Source organism: Antechinus flavipes, chromosome 5 (genome assembly GCF_016432865.1).
Source record: "Antechinus flavipes isolate AdamAnt ecotype Samford, QLD, Australia chromosome 5, AdamAnt_v2, whole genome shotgun sequence".
In the NCBI taxonomy this organism is placed as follows: domain Eukaryota; kingdom Metazoa; phylum Chordata; class Mammalia; order Dasyuromorphia; family Dasyuridae; genus Antechinus; species Antechinus flavipes.
The window spans coordinates 74299680-74317867 of NC_067402.1; positions in this window are offsets into that span (position 1 = coordinate 74299680).

Sequence of the window (18188 nt, forward strand, 5' to 3'; positions counted from 1 at the left end):
TTGCATTATCATAATTAATAAATGTCATATCCCCCTACTAAATGATGAAATTCTGAAAATAGGGTCTGAAAATATATAAATTGCATTTTTCCCTTACCGCCCTTCCACAATGCTGTCAAGTCAATTTTGTATGTACAGAAATATTATCATGTCGCTAATGGGAAATACAGTAGGTATTAAGTACAGAGCAGGTAAACATCTATTAAATTGAATTTTAATATTTACTTAATTTACATTCATGCCCAACAGACAAATCAGTGAAATCATCACAGTACAAAGAGATTTATTCAAGTTATATAAAATAGAGAATTCACAAAAATTCTGCACATTCTCAAATTTCCAATGATAAATCTCTCGCCCAAAACCAAGTACCCTTACTAGATTTTCTCAGCACATTGGCCAGTGCAAAGCATATTTTTGACTAGCAGAATCTTATAATCTAGGGAATATCTTCTTCAACCTCTATTTTTCTTCTATTTTTGTTGACTGTCTGTTCTTCCTCAAACTCCACCCCCATCTCCAAATGAAAGTTTTTGAGATTCCTGAGCTACTTACATTCTACCTGATAAATATCAATGATTCTAATCTGGCAACTCCCAGAAACTCCTGCAACCACTTGATCCTGAAGTAGGATGAGCTTTTTGTACTATTTATAACTCAGTGGCCATCATTTATTTACAGGCAATCCAGGGCACTAAAGAGCTAAGTGAGCTGAGACACTTAATGGCTTGCTTGGATTTAGAATCCCATTTGATCTTGCATTTTCAAAACAGTTAGAAAAGTAGCGTGACATAATTTTCTTTTTATCCTTCTAAACATTACCACAAAACAACAAATCTTTTGAGAATAAAATTTATAACACCATCCAAAATTTAGCTAGAACTTTTGAAATCTCTATGTACTTGAGTTTTCCAATTTCCTCCTTCAACAGTTGAGTCTTAGAACAGCTAAATGGTATAGTGGATAGAGTACTGTCTCTGAAGTCAGGCAGACCTGAGTTCAAACCCAGCTACTTATTTATTTAACCCTGATTATCTTACCCAAATAAATAAATAAATAAGTCTAGAGAAATTTGTGATAAATGGATGTAATCTTATACTGTTTTTAGTAAGCACATAGTAAAATTGGCATAAATTTAAAGATATCTTCTTTATAGAACTTGTCATATATTAGGGCTTCAACTTTTTTCACTCATTACTCCTTTTTGCCCAAGAAATGTTTACATGACTCCAGGTATATAGATATATAAAACAATTATATAAATCAAACATTTGCTGAAAACAAATCATAATTTTGCGACCTCTCTCCCCATATTCAGTTATGAGACTGCCATATGGAGTCGCAAACCACAGTTTAAGAAGCTGGGTCATATATGACCACAATTTATTTAATTCAAATAAGTTAAATCTTAAATACAATCAACAATTTGCAAAATCTTAATCTGGTTGTGATTATGTTCCAAATTCTTTTTTTTTTTTCCCTTTAGTAGTTTAATACTGAGAAGCAGCTTGGTTTAGCAAAGTATATTGAAGACTTGGGGTCAGAAAGATTTCAATTAGACTTACCTCTAAGTTTCTTAGCTGTGTAAGCCAAGTTACTTAATCGAAGTCTCACTTCCTTTATGTGCATCATAATAAGAATGTAATTGGTATAATCAGAAAACAATACCTGTAATAGCTATCTCAAAGTTTGTTGTGAGAATCAAATAAGATAATTTATGTAAAGCACTTCAAAATCCTTAAAGTGATAAATAAATGGAGATTGTCAGTTATTATCCTCAATTGCCACTAAATTAGTGGATCATAAATCATTGCAATTTTCCCTTGGCCTTGGCTTTCTCTTCAATACTTTTAGAAACCACTCTAAAAAGTATCATTCAAAGACACTGTTTTTAGAAGCATAGTTGCATGATCTCCTGGCAACAAGATTGGGTGGGTAAGTGGAGTGTCAACAATCACTGGACTAAGATGTATTTCCCTAAAAAGTTGATATTGTTAGTTGTTTTATTGGGCTAGTAAAATAGTTGTGTCTCTGATTTACTCCCGTTTTATCACATTCTTTCTTTTACTGAAGGGGCTGCAAAATTAAAATAATAGATCTGACAAAGGAGATAAAGTCTAGTCATAATATCCTTATATTTTGGGCTATCTTATTTATCAAGATAAATTTGATAATCAGACCTAGTGGGGTCTGATGTTTTATTGCATCACCCAAAAAAAGATAATCCAGACATGAAAGATTTAATTTTGTCAACACATTGGCAGTGTCTGAAAGGAGCAACTGAACATTGTCTTGACCTGTATGTGCACTATAAAAATTCCAAAGTTACCCAAGATAGGCATTCAGCCAGTAATCACTGGCCTATGTGATTTATAACTTGTGTTGAATTCCAGGCCATCCTAAGCTGACTTCATTGTCACAGACAGGAATACAGGATGCCTCTGTTCAGGATGGCTATTCAGAGATTTTCAACTTCAGACCATCTAAGACTGATAGGATTAGCCCAGACTTGAGAATACATACTTGAAGATGGTTCATGAAGAATATCCTCCCAATATGTGGGCATATACAGTTTTTTCTACTATAGCCATATTTGTATTATCAATTGCTTCTCAGCAAGAGGCTGAGTGATTACCATTTTACTACAAGCTTATAAAGATGAAAATAGGCTTACAACACATATGTGAGATACACATACACATGTATACAAACATGTATTTTTTTTCTTTGAAGAGTTGAATGTGAATGCATTTGTTACTTCAGTACCAGAAACTACAGTTAAAGAACCAAGACAGCTTTTATATCACCTTCATAAATAACCAGTTTTAGTCCTGGAAAAGAGACAATGAAGTACATCTCCTTCCTTTCCATACAGAAGCAGGGGACCACAAATGTGGATGTTATATATGCCATCAAGCATGAGCACTTTGAAGTCAGTCCCTGTTGTATGTTTTCTTTTGTTACAAGGATGAGTTCAGTTAAACATACAGTTATACTGAAAAATGAATACTGTGAAAAACAAAAAAATAAACTGTTTTTAGGAAAAGTGGTTTTTTTTAAATTTAGCTAAATACATAGAAATTTAATATTTGAAAACCATTATATTATCTCATTTGATAATTTGGATTTTAAAAGACTTCATTATTTTAGCATGTGAAAAACTCTTAATGATTTCTTTCCTTACTGTATTCCAACATAACTTTTCCAAATACATTTCTCAAGCCTGGATTTTTCCCTTAAAAAGCAAAATAAAACTTTATATTTTGAAACATCTGAATTTATTTTGTTCATGATTTAAGTGAACCTGATATAAAGAGCAGCTTTCTGTGATGTTGGAGCTAAGTCTTTCTCTCATTCTGTATTGAAACCAGTAAATAGCAATTAGTACTAGCTCAATATCATGCCAGTCTTGGGTAAGAGCTCTATGGTTAAGTTTCTAAGAGATCTTTTGTACCTTATAACTACAAATAGCAGTACATTAAGGATCATAGTATAGCAGATAGACTTGGAAGAGAAGTTATTGATCTCCTAGTCTAACTTGCCTGATTTTATAGATGCCCATAATCATACAGGTATTAAGTATCACAGGCAAAATTGAGTTGCTGATTCTAGAGCTGTTGTCACAATTTCATGATTCTGTGAGACCAACAAGGTCTATATTGATATCCATTTTTTTAGGGATATGACACCAAATGACAAGTACTGAAATGGAAAACAAAGAATCCTTCTGATGCCAAATGTATACTTCTTAAGGAGAAAGTGGGAGACAATAAAACCCAAGCTTATTTCAGTAAGGATCTATGACTTAATTATGAAACTATGAATACTACTCTGAATATAAGTCACCAGTGACTTAGCATTAGCCTTCACTTGTGGCAGGAAAACTCATCAGCCTGTGGCCATTCTGGGGATAAGCTTCTCCAAACTTAGCTCTGCTTAGATAGAGACATTGTGTCAACCACAAGGCCCATATTCTAAGTCTTTTTAGTATGATAAGCTTCCAAGGCTTGTACTGCATTGTAAGAACCATTGTCAACCCTCCTAATGTCCTACCATGAGTAGAATTTTACTGGAAGAATTTAACCAAGAAATTCTAAAAAATTTTACCAGTTTAGAAAATCAATTCCTACAATTAAAAAAGATTTTAAAATATCCAAAACAGACCTGGATGAATGGCTAACATACTTAATATTATTCAGCAGTAAAATATGACAGGAAAAAAGAGAGAGAAAGAAAGCTAATGTAACTGGATACTGTATTAAAAGAAACAAAATCTCTAGGAATAAGGGGGTAGACTGAAGCAGCACTATATGTTCAATTCGGGGTACCACATTTTAGGAAGGACATTTGAGTCATCAATGTTCTTGCTTTTTAGGAAGAAAGCTAGAGAGCACCCAAAGAAGGATAACCAGAATGGAAAACATTGAGTTTAGTTCATATGAAGATAACTGGAGAAGAAAAGACTCAAAGAAGATCTTTAAATACTTGAAAGACTGTCACATGAAGGAGGGTTCAATCTTGTTCAATTCTACTTCAGAAGACAGAAGACAGAAATTTCTCTTTGTGCAGTCTGTAAACTGCTCTATATAGGGAGCAGTTTACAGACTGCACAAAGAGTGAAATTTTACCTTGATATAAGGAAAAATTTCTTAGAGTTGTTCACTGGTACCTTTAGGAGAGTGAACTTCCCTTCATTATAGGTCTTTAAGCAAAGTTTGACTGACCATTGTTTACATATGTTTTTTGTGGACAATAGTCCATTTCTGAAATTATATAAAGGCTGAATATTGATGGTGTGAAAAATAGTTTTTGGTTATCTTGTCAACAAATATTTAGCTTAAGAAAAGTTTACTTAAAATTTTGCTCACTAATTTTCAGTTTTTAAGAATTCAGTGCTGCTTCATTAGTTGTTTAATAAAGGAACTGTGAAATTATTATTAAGTTTCAAGAAAATGGATAGAAACAGTTTTATAAGATGGACAAGCACTGTAATAGAATTTAGAGCTGAAAGAGACTCTAGGGATCCAAACCCTTCGTTTTATAGAAGAGGATACTGATCCTCAGAAAATCAAATGACATGGGTAGACAATAGCAAAACTTAAATTGAAGATCCCTTTGAACTTTTAGCCTTTAGCCCATTTCACAAGGCTGTGCTGTGCTACATGTCCAAGATTTGCATCAGCACTGCAAATACCTATTACTTCTGGCAATTATAATTATGTTCATTTAAATCTTGTCTACAAAAAAAGGGAAAACAGATAAATTGATGAATTCACTTAAAAGCTGGTTGAAAAATCAATCTTGTTGGTTATAATTATATTATGTATATATGTAAATATATTATGCAATTTGTGAATATTTACACTGTTGAATTCTTAACTCTGAACAATAATAATAAAATAACAACTATAACAACAATAATAACCACTGACACTTCTATAATGCTTTACATTCATTATCTCATTTGCTCCTTATGCCACAATGCTGTGAGTTAAGCTTTACAGGTCCAGACCTGTGAGTTCACTGTTGTAGGGAAACCCTCAATGTAGAAACTCCCTCTACTGATTCTGAGATGCATTTCTTTGGTAATATATAGCCCTAAATCAAATGCTCAGAGCCCTGAGGAGTGAGCTGACCAAAATCACAGATCTCACATGTATCAGAGGCAGAACCTGAACCCTATTCTTCCTTAGACCAAAGTAATATTTTTACCTATTCTGTCATATTGTCTTATGGGATTAGCTCCACTTTACAGATGAGGACACTGAGAATGAAGATCAGGTGACTTGATTAGAGGTGGAGGGTCACCAAATCATTTTATTTATCAGCCTTTTTAGGATTATGCCACAGTTTGCAAATAAAAAAAAAAAAAAGGTAACTAATGAAGCAGTTTTCCCCATCATACATAAGGAATCCAGTGTTGAATGAAATGTATCTGTTTGAAGATCCCTGTCTCTTGGTCATGGATAAAGTATCTTTTTTTTCCCCTGATTTATTAATCCACGTAACATTTTATGTAGCATTTACGTAGTAATCCATGTAGCATTGCACATTTTACAACTGGGAATGTCAGAATCAGTTATCCCTGACACCATTTACATATAGTATATACACTGCTGCAGAAAAAAAAAAAAAAGGTATTATCTCTAAATATAAATAATGTGATTTGTAAATATATATTTCATTGTAATTATGTCTCTTTAGCTTGTGAATCTAAATCTTTTGTGATCCTCAATTTTGGAAGACTTGGTAATTCATTGGCTACTACTGATGCTATACTTCAGTAGTGCCTTCTCACCCAGTGGCTTATGTTCATGGCCTTCCATAAATTCTCTATAGACAATGTACTCAATGCAATGATTTTCTGCTAAGTCATTTAGCATATGTTGTGACTAAATACTAAAGCAGCACTAAGGCTGCACATCCCTCGAACATTCATATTGCATGACCAGCTTACTTCCCTTTATAGTCATATATCTACTTACTTGATGCTATCTTGCCCACTACTTCATATGTGTAGTTATTACTTGGTAATGTGATATAGACTAAGAACCATCAGGAATCTCTACACTTTTTCCTAACTCATTCACAATTCTAATTCTTTAGAAATCATGGTGTTCCATAATTGATTCAAATAGCATAGAATATTAATATTACAGAAAGACAGATTTTCAGAATATGGTTTGTGATCACTAAAAATTTTATGCAATTTTCTAAAAAGTAATTCAACCTCTTTTCCTTCTATTTAATTCTGGGTCCAGCCTCCCATGCCAATCTAAGATACTAAAAAGATTAACTCAATGGTCTTACCATTCAACTATATGTTATAATCTAAATTTTTTTGGTAATGAAAAAATTTAACAAATATCAAATAAAATCATAATAGACAAATGATATTTTGCATATTAAACAGGAGTTCTAACATATATTGATTTACTTTTGAATATATGATCAATTTAACATAATTTCCAAAGCTCTCTTACTTGTCTGTGATCTTTTTGTATCTTTCCTTCTATTTTCTTCAGCACACTTTCCAAAAAAAAAAAAAAATGATGCTTAAATTATATTGTCTTTCCTTTACCTGTCCCCTACTTACTCCATCCCAATTACACACACATACACACCAAAAAAAAAAAAAATATCCTTATAGCAAATAAAGAAAACACATTTCTACATTGGTCATGTCTAAAATGTATGTTTTATTTTGTATCTTAAATCCATCATCTATTTGTCAGTAGATAGGTAAGATGTTTCATCATCCATTGGTTTTCTAGAATTGTGTCTGCTCTTACAACATGCGTTCCTATATACTTCAATTTTCCTACATAGATTATTAAGCTATCTCTTTTTAATGGCCGTGGATAGCTTTAAGGTTTAATAGTGGTTTTGGTTTTGATGTAATCAACATAAAACTTAAATGGCCCTATGAACTCATCAATTTGGATACTCCCTCTCAAATGCAGATTGCAGTCCATCCATACATGCTTATTGTGTGAATTTTGTGTCCTAGAAAGAGGGGTTCACATAACCCCACTGGAGGTTTCCCTCACTTCCTCCTGACCTCTTAGAGATAAGCAGTGGAAAACATCAAGAATCTACCTATCATATTTCAATCCTGCCACATGATTAACCCATCTCCTCTTCCTCCTATATATCTCCCTTGTGGCATCTTTTGCTTTTGTTCTTTGAAATTATTCATATGTTGTGGCCTGCTCAAATACACAATATACCTTTCCATTGCCCTCTGTTTATTATTAATTTCTAATTCTTGACCAATAAAGAAACATCAGATAGACAAAAAAATTTTCATGGATCATATTAGTGCATGCAATTGATTGGAAAACCCATGGAGCTTATATCTATCAGTATATTTATCTGAGATAGAAAGCAAACATGGCCAAGTTGAACCAAGTATTAAATAGTAGGTCATTGGATTGGTTTGTCTTTGGAGAATTGAAAACTTTCTTTACAGACTCTAAGCTTCTCTCATAAACAGAGGAGCAATGAATAATTTGTTGGTGGTTCAGTATACTTGCTAGATACAGATCACAACAGTCATGAAAGAACTGAAAAAAAAAAAAAAAATCAGCACATCATTCACCTAAAGGAGCACCTGGAGAATATTCCCATTTTACTTTATTGTTCATAGACTTGATTCCTTCTGATGATTATTTGCTAAAATATTTCAATTTCTGGGATATGTTGATAACATAGAGATAGTGAGGCAGAATATTTGAAATCAATACTGTCCTAGGAAATCCATAACATCAAATCACCACATATATACTATATTATTCTTTTCTGAAATGGCTCATTTTCCCATTTTCTATCAGATCTGTCCAAGATTCTTTCAAAAAAGGGAGATTTAAATTGAGCTCAAATATGAATGATCATTTTCTCTTCAGGCAATAGCTTCCAAAGTTAATAATGAATATATTTAGCACTTTATATAAGGCAAATAAACTGATTGTTTTGTGTCTTGAAAACCAGAAACTGACAAGTGTTTTTTTTTTTCCCTTTCTTTCAACTATTCTTAACTTAAGCAGTCATTTTCATCAGAGTGACTTTACAGCCCATATAAATCATGTTGTAACTGTTGTTATTTTTTTAAGTTATATATATACCTATAGAGAAAAAAACTTTATAGGAAAAAATGATGAAGTTTCCAGAGAGCTACCAGCAAGATACTAAAAATGGGATCAGAGTTAAATGGGAACATTTTACCCTCTACAATTCCTGTCGTCTATAGATTCCAAAGTACTTTCTGACACATTAAACTTTACACCACCACCAAGGAAAGTAAAGCACTGAGAGATTAATTGACTTGCTCTGGGATATGCAATAAGTTGGTGTTAAAAGCCAAGAAAATAACTGACTTCAAGTTTGTAGTCTAGAGAGCACACTCCACCCCAATATAGACATTATTTAGGTTGTTGCTGAAATGAATATGGGTTAATCTTGGTACAGTTTGTAAAGCTTATGTTAATAGTTTCTTTGTCTCAAAGAAAGGCAAAACTAAAAATAGTTTAAATTTCATCCCATTGATCCTTTCTCATTATTTCCACTTTACAGAGTTTTGTCCTGAAAATTGAATGAAGCCTTAATAAAATCATAGAATTGACCTAGGTTACTGTCATACTTATTAAAACCATCTCAACAATTAACTATATATATATATATATATATAATATATATATATATATAAAATATATATACACATATATATTTTCATTCATATATGAAATTAATACCAATATCCTACCATTCATGGACCATGAACTTTGGGATATTTTCTAGTATATACTTTCTGATACAATTTGTTTCATTGTTGGACAGCTCTAAGTATTGAAAGTTTTGAAATACATTGAATTAAATTTGCTTCTCTGTACTTGCCACACATTGATCCTATTTTACCTAATGTTTGACAAAGACTTGTGATAGGTATTCTTGTGGGTTAGATGATCCTATACTTTAAAGGATTCAGCATTGGTTGAACAAGTACACTCAAAGACTTCATTAAGAGCAGAGATTGGATTTTTAACTATTTTTTTGTTCCACAGGCCCTTTGGCAGTGTGGTGAAGCCTATGAAACTCTTTTCAGAATAATATTTTTATATAATTGAAGGAAAGGCTAAATTTTAATTAGAGGTGAATACATAGACATAGGTATATCTCTGTGTGTGCGTGTGTGTGTATGTGTGTGTGTGTGTGTACACACATATACAGACACAAACATACACACATCACCCAAGCAGACTGTTGTATGAACCTGCTTCAGACACTTCCTAGCAATGTGAACTGAGTTAGTCATTTAACTTCTCTGTTTTCTTATCTAACAAATAAAGATAATATTTCATAAGGTTGTTATTAGATGCTTTGCAAGCATTAAAGTATTAAATAATATTTTTATTATCCATGTTCATAGACTACCTTCTCCATATACCCCAAGTTAAGAATGCAGGATCTAGAAGAAGTCACCAACAAGTCAATAATCATTTATTAGTTAATTTTTATGTACCAGGCATTATGCTAACCAGTTATTGAGAATACAAAGAAAGGCAACAAACAGCAACAAAATGAAACAGTCCCTACTTTCAAAGAGCTCACAGTCTAATGAGATGGTTTCCACTGAAGTGAGCAGAGCTACATTCTTTTGTTTATAAATCTATTATTCAATTTAAGCCATCAGCATCAACATGTTTATTAACTTGAATATGATGCAAATTGGAATAAAATAATACGCTGGATGACAATATTAGAATGGAAGGTTTTGATAGGCTGGAATGATTGGTTATATTTAATGATCTTGGATAAGGGAAAACCTAAAATTCCACAATTAAGCTTAAAAATATCAACTATACCGTGTTTCCCCGATAATAAGACCTATCCCGAAAATAAGCCCTCCCCTTACTGTGTGAGAGATTCTTCTAAAATAAGCTCTCCCCTGAAAATAAGCCCTATTGAGATTGCTACTGTGATGAAGGTGATCCCCTGCGCTATACACTACATGACGGTACCCTCTGTATGCACCGTGTCCCCCCCCCCCCCCCCCCCCCCCGGTGAAACACACGTCGAGCTCCGAGCTGCATCCAATCAGAGCTGCGGCAGTGAGCGCGTCATCCTGTTCTTCCCCAATGATTTGCTTGCTGACGCCATTGAGAGCAGTGTCCCGGAGGAGAGCTGAGGCAGGACAACATAAAAACCTGGTATGTAAGCGGGAGTGAGGAGGCATGATGGAGTATAAAAGGGGCATGATGGAGGATAAAAGAAGAACTCAGGGGGCATGATGGAGGATAAAAGGGGCATGATGGAGGATAAAAGAAGAACTCAGCCAGCACTCACTGCGCTAAAGAAATGAAGAACTTCCTTGCAGAGAGAAGAATAGATCAAGTAATGATTCCTGCAGGAATGACTGCCTATCTCCAGACCCTTGATATTGCAATAAACAAGCCATTTAAGGACCATTTGCACATGAAAGTCAATGACTACATTGAAAATAGAATGGAAAGAAATCAGCATGGAAACTTTGTGAAGCCCTGTCTGCAAGAAGTCGTGACTTGGGTGAAGAAGTCATGGGATAAAATTACTGACAGCTGTGTCGCCAAGGCACTATGAGCAGGTTACCTGGACAAGACATGTTCATTTAAAGAGAGCTATATTGCTGGGCATGACAGATTGGATCCACTTCTTCTGAAGGAAATAGAGGCACAAGACATCCAGGACAGAACTCAGGGTATGGACACTTATGACGATGTTGTTGAAGATGACATGATCATTACTGAATAAAGGAAATTCAATTTTTTTTGTTCACATTTACCTGTTTATTAAAATTGCTGTCAATGTTCATTAAAATAAGCCCTCCCCTGAAAATAAGCCCTCTGGTGTTTTTATGTCCAAAAAAATAATAAGACAGTGTCTTCTTATCGGGGAAACACAGTATAAATACTGAATGTAGAAGACTTGTCTAGGCAGCATTTTACCTGTAAAAAACCTGGAGGCTTTAGGGGACTACAAGCTCAATATTGTAACGTGTATCCAACCCCCCCCCTCAAAAAAAATATTCCTAGGCTGCATTATAAAAAAATTGTTTTCTGTGTGAGAGAAGTGATAGACTCATTGAATTCTGTTCTGGTCATATCATAGCTTGAGTATTATATTAAAGTCTAGATGACATATATTGAATCTCCTACAAATTTGAGAGGGTCGAGATGTCAATGCCTTTTTGTTATTATTATTTATTTTTAAATAGTATTTTATTTTTTCTAGTTACATGTAAAGACAATTTTCAACATTCATTTTTTTAAAAAGTTTTAAATTACAAATTTTCTATCTCTATTTTCTCTCCTCCTCCATCCCTAAAATGATAAGCAATTTGATATGTTATATATGTGCAGTCATGTAAAACATTTTCTTATTTGATATTGTGAAAGAAGACACAGACAAAAAAGGGGAAAACATACAGAACAAATATAGTGATAATAGTATGCTTTGATCTACATTCAGACTACATCAGTTCTTTCTCTGGATGTGAATAGCATTTTCCATCTGGAATCCTTTGAAATTGTCTTGGATCTTTGTATTGCTAAGAAGAGCTAAATCATTCATAGTTGATCACTGCACAATGTTGCTGTTTTTGTGAACAATGCCTTCCTGGTTCTTCTTAGTTCACTTTGTATCAGTTTAAATAAGTATTGACAGGTTTTCCTAAAATCTGCCTGCTCCATCATTTCTTACAGCACAATAGCATTCCGTTACATTCATATACTACAATTTGTTCAGCTATTTGGTCATTGATAGGCATCCCCTTAGGTTTCAATTCTTTGCTACCACAAAAAGAGCTGCAACAAATATTTTTTGCATATGCAGGTCTTTTCCTTTTTTTTTTTTTTTTTTTAAAGGAAGAGATCAATTCTTAAGACTAGAAGAGAAGGAAGATGCTATCTACTATAATCTATTATCAGGAAAGATCTAACTACTACTTCCTCAAACCTTAAGATTCTCTTAATGTTTGTGGATTATTGTTAAAATATATGACATTTTTTGAGCACTGAGAAATAGGCATATGGGTATGTTCCTTTGTCCTCAAATGATTGGGAAAAATTCATAGACTTTGTTATAAACCAAAGAATGAGGAATGTCCTCAAATGATTGGGAAAAATTCATAGACTTTGTTATAAACCAAAGAATGAGGACAAAGGAACATACCCATATACCTATTTCTCAGTGCTCAAAAAATGTTACATATTTTAACAATAATCCACAAACTTTAAGAGAATCTTAAGGTTTGAGGAAGTAGTAGTTAGATCTTTCCTGATAATAGATTATAGTAGATAGCATCTTTATGTAATTGACAGAAAGGTATGGAGAATACAAGATTCCAGTAGGTCTATTATTTGTTAATGGAAAAAAAATGCATTTAACTTGGTAGAGTAAATTTCTACTTTCAAGAATATCCTTCCAAAGAGCTGTCTTGTATACATATGTCAAAATCTTATAAGATTCTTTGAGATTTAAAATAGCTAGATAACTTTGTTTAATGATCATTTGATTATTATTATCATTTGAGGAATAATATAAGATATACCCTGAAGGATGAGCAGCATAGAATATACTTAGAAGAATGACTCCTTTACCATGTGTTTGTGTTTGCTGACTACATCAAGCCCCAGAATAATGAATATCCTCCTAAATGATATCTGTAATGACTACAAACTTTTTGCTAAAAACAAACAAACAAACAAAAAATAATATAGGAACAACAGAGTAGAGGAAGAATACTTATTGTTCATATTATAACATGCAATTAAAGATCCCATGGAGCTGGAGCTTGGTTAAGAAAAAAGCAGGTTGGTTTGCCTTTAGAAAAATAAAAATACCTAACTTCTCCTCGAAACATTGTATAGTATTTAAAGAGATTCCCACAATTGAACTACAATTTCCCATTCAGACTAATAATATATTCCTCCACATAACTCTACTCCCCAGCTAGTTTGTTATACTGTTTCTAACAATTCTTTTTTTTTATCTCCATGCATGAATGAATGAAAAAAAACTTTTATTAAGAACTTACTATGTACAGATAGTTTGTTTAGGACAGGAGATAATAATACAATCAAGCAAGATAAACCCTGCTATCAAGGACCTTTTATTCTGATAGGGGAAGAGAAGACATATAGGGGAATTCAGTGGCTAGGGAGGAATCTGAGGAAATGATGATTGTATTGAGGAAATTAACTAATATATCCCAACCAGGAATGGTAGTGTTAATGCATTACTTTTCTCAGATCTGTTATTCAAGAGGAGAGGGAGAAGCAATTGAATGTAAGACATTGGGACTAATCAAGGTAAGATAAAGTGCTTGACAATCAGAGTCCATGCTCACAAGTAGTGCTTCCTTCAGTATCTGATGAGGGGAGGGTTAAGAAGTCCATCATTTTAACATCAATATTCTTCTGCAAATGCTCTATTTTGGGGTATCATGAAATACTAGCTTTTGAAAATTAAAGTTGTAGGCAATGTCGTAGCACATAGGGCATGTGAGAAGTTTGTACACCCTTATGAGAAACCTAGAATTGTACAAAAGACACTTCAGACATAAAGAATGTCATCAGAGAATTATACAATTCGGAAAAGAGGTGGGCCAATAATGCAGCTAAAGCAAGAGTTAACTAATAAATAGCCACACATGGCAGTGGTAGTCATGCAAAATTAATAGAGCTATAAGAAGATCCATTCAGTGCGCTCCCCTGTAGAGTTTATAAGATGAGAGAGACAAAAATTTCCCAGAATTAGAAAGTACAATGAACTACTGTCTAAACTGCTGGTAGAAGAACCCAACTGATGATATTATAGGTCTAGTGAAGTATCAAAGAGCCACACTTTAGAAAAGACATTGACACATGAGACTATATTTATGAGGGTGACTAAGATGAAGGGGACTTAAAGCCATGTTACATGAGGTTCTGTTGAAGGATCTATATAAATATGGCCTAGAAAAGATTTAGTGAAGATAAAAGAGCCATATTCAACTATTCAGAGGTCCAAGGACAAAACTAGGACTCATGGATTCAGAGAGGCAGATATTTCAGATCAATTTAAGTTCAAAATAGTACCCATTACAGCTATCCAAAACTAACACAGGCTCCTTCTAGAAGTAGTGATTTATCATCCCTGGAGATAATGACATGGAACCCGGTTCAGAGAATGTTGAAAGAGGTTTTGTGTCTCAGGAAGGAAGAAATATTTAAATTTATTTAAACTCTTACTATGTATCAAGCTTTGTGCTAAGATTTGAGGATGCAAATACAAGCAAAAAGATGGACCAGCAAGGTAACTAAGGCAAAAATTGGATTAGGTGACTGATGCACTTAATATGTAGATCATAAGTACAGCCCTCAATAGGAAAAAAATAAACAAAATAAATAAAAACACAACTAAAACATAACTAACATTTTTAAAGTTACTATTAATATAACATTTGATGTCTGTGGCTGTCCTGTTTGTAGCAGCTAGAAACTGGAAATTGAATGGATGCCCATCAATTGGAGAATACTTGGGTAAATTGTGGTATATGAATGTTATGGAATATTATTGTTCTGTAAGAAATGACCAGCAGGATGAATACAGAGAGGCTTGGAGAGACTTACATGAGCTGATGCTAAGTGAAATGAGCAGAACCAGGAGATCATTATATACATAAACAACAATACTGTATGAGTATGTATTCTGATCGAAATGGATTTCTTCAACAAAGAGAAAATCTAACTCAGTTTCAATTGATCAATGATGGATAGAAGCAGCTACTCCCAAAGAAAGAACACTGGGAAATGAATGTAAACTGTTTGCATTTTTGTTTTCTTTCCAGGTTATTTTTACCTTTCTGAACGCAATTCTTCCTGTGCAACAAGAAAACTGTTCAGTTCTGCACACATATATTGTATCTAGTATATACTGTGACATATTTAACATGTATAGGACTGCTTGCCATCTGGGGGAGGGGGTGGAGGGAGGGAGGGGAAAAGTTGGAACAGAAGTGAGTACAAGGGATAATGTTGTAAAAAATTACCCAGGCATGGGTTCTGTCAATAAAAAGTTATAATTTTAAAAAATAAATAAAAATTTTAAAAATATATATATAACATTTTAAAATCAAATCACTATGTGGTCCACAGAGATTCTCACCCACCATTAATGACCTCTATTTCTAATTATGTTTGTCACCACTGTTTGAGGCACTATTGTAAAAACTCTAATTTGCAGGAAAACTACTGACATTTATGGATAAGGCTGGCTTCTTCATCCAGAAAGTCCCTGTTTCAATGAAATTACATGTCCACTCCTTATTCTTGCCTCACCAAAAGTCATGAAAATGGCAAGCTTTTTGGACTTTTAGCTAATAAATACTAACTAGTCTCTCTTCTGTGGCAAAATTATTTATATAGATTTTATTTGGTTAGGAAAAAAAATGGTGAGGCAAACCTTACTAGTTTGTTCTTGGTACCAGTCATTACTTTTTTAAATAAAGGGAATAAAGGTCTTTTATAATTACAAACCCAGACTGTGAAATTGGGGGGGGGGAGGGTGAGAGAAAAGGGGGATATTAGCTATTAACTGCCAACAAATAGCTAAGAACACGGAATCCAAATTGTATCACCTTGATGGTGTCCCAGTAACATCATCTTCTCATTTGAAGAGCTGATGTAGAATGAGTTTTCAAATTTTGCATATATCCATTTGGGATCATTTTTTTATATCCTATATCCATTAATCATGAGATTATAATTCTTCTTGAGTTTTATCCTGTAATAAAACATGTTGTTAAAAACATATAATATCATATTTTTATTTATGAGTAACATCTGTTTTCTCAATCCTTTAGAAAATCTAGGAAGGTTTTTCAAAATTGATGTCATTCTTTCTGTTTAAAAAAATGGAGAAATGAGGCATATCAGGTTTTGTTCAATTTTAAAATAATTTAAAAGTATTATAGACCATTTTTGAAACAACAATTTAGTTTTTCATTCTCTCAATTGGGGGGGCATAGGAGGGAGAGATGGCATGTTTTTATTTTTTTTAAGTGAACTTAATATAAATATATGAATGAATGGTAAGTAGATGGATGGATATAAGTATTATAGAATTGTAGGATCTCAGATTTGGGATGTACTTTCTAAATCACTTAGCCTAATCCTTACCTTTAATGGTTATTAGATCTCTACTTGAACATCTCCAGGGACAAGAAACTCATTACCTTCCAAGGTGGCCCACTCACTTAGTGAGTGGGTCTTACTGTTGGGAAGGTCTTTGAAGTGAACTGAAAGATGCTTTCCCTCTGGAGCTAAACAGAAAAATCTAATCCCTCTTCAACATGACAGCCCGTAAAATACGTGAAGACAGCTAAATCTTCTTTTATCTTCACTTGGTTTGGTGAGCCTTCACCATTATGGTCACTATCCCCTGGACATGCAGTTATTTGTCATCTCTCTTCCTAATTCTCTACCAGCTTTTTTGGCTGACATTGTGCTGTTGACTCATTAAATCTGCACTCACTAAAATCAAGGTCTCATTCACATGAAATGTTACCTATCCAGCTATCTACTACCCTGCACTTTTAGATTAGATTACAACTGAAATTTGATAATTTCCATTCTAATTGTTGGAATTATTATTAATGACAAAACCACATTAATTTGAGTTTGTCAAACATTGTTCTGAGGAAATTAGTCTACTTTGATTTTTTAAAAATAAATTGCATTACTTGGCTATTACTAAAGCAATTCTGATTTTTAATTAGTTATATTTATGATTGAATTACAGTCATTTTTTAAATGGAGGTTTGAATATCTGGCTTGATATATTCTAAAATCAGACATAAATTTGCTTTTCAAAGTTGTAGCACAGATTTCTTCTTTTGTCTTTTCTGTAGTCATTTATGCACAAAATTATTGAAAACTAGGAATTTCAAATTTGTATTTTTTTTCAGTCTGGTCCCTAATATTAGCCTGATCTTTATAAAGTGAAAGTAATTTTAAAAAAAAAGGAATAGGGATATTGAAGTTAATCTGTAAAAACCAAAGTTGCTCTTGGCATTGAAAAGAAAACCTGGAAGTTCAAGTAAAAGCCTAGCTGTGTGACCCATGTGACCAGGGAGCAATTACTTTGAGCCTAGAAATTCAGTCATCTGTAAAATGGGAATAATCATAATAGCAGTAGCTTAATGGGTTGTTGGGTCAGTATCAATTAGTTAATGTATATCAAGCACTTGACAAATTTTAAAGTTTTCTCTAGAAATAACAGTTTTTATTACTGGAAAAGTAACCACTCTATTTTGATCTTTTCCCAAGTCTTGGTAGAAAATAGACCAGTCTTTGTGCTGTAAAAACCCCCACTTTCTTCAAATCTTTCCTTTAAAAAAAATCTCTAGCAGAAATTGTATTTTAAAAAATCATCCAAGCGTTCCCTTTTGTAAAGTTTTGTCTACATAGTGATCTAGAAAGCACATCAATTAACCTAGGACCAAGGAGAAGGAGGGAGAATGTTTTTGGAGTGATCCAAGCTACAAAATTTGGAAACCTAGATCTTCCGTTCATCCTTCATTTAAATGAAAATAACTACTATATAGTTACTAAACTAACCAAAGTGCCTATAACCAAAAAAAAAAAAAAAAAAAAAAAAAAATCAAATGTCAT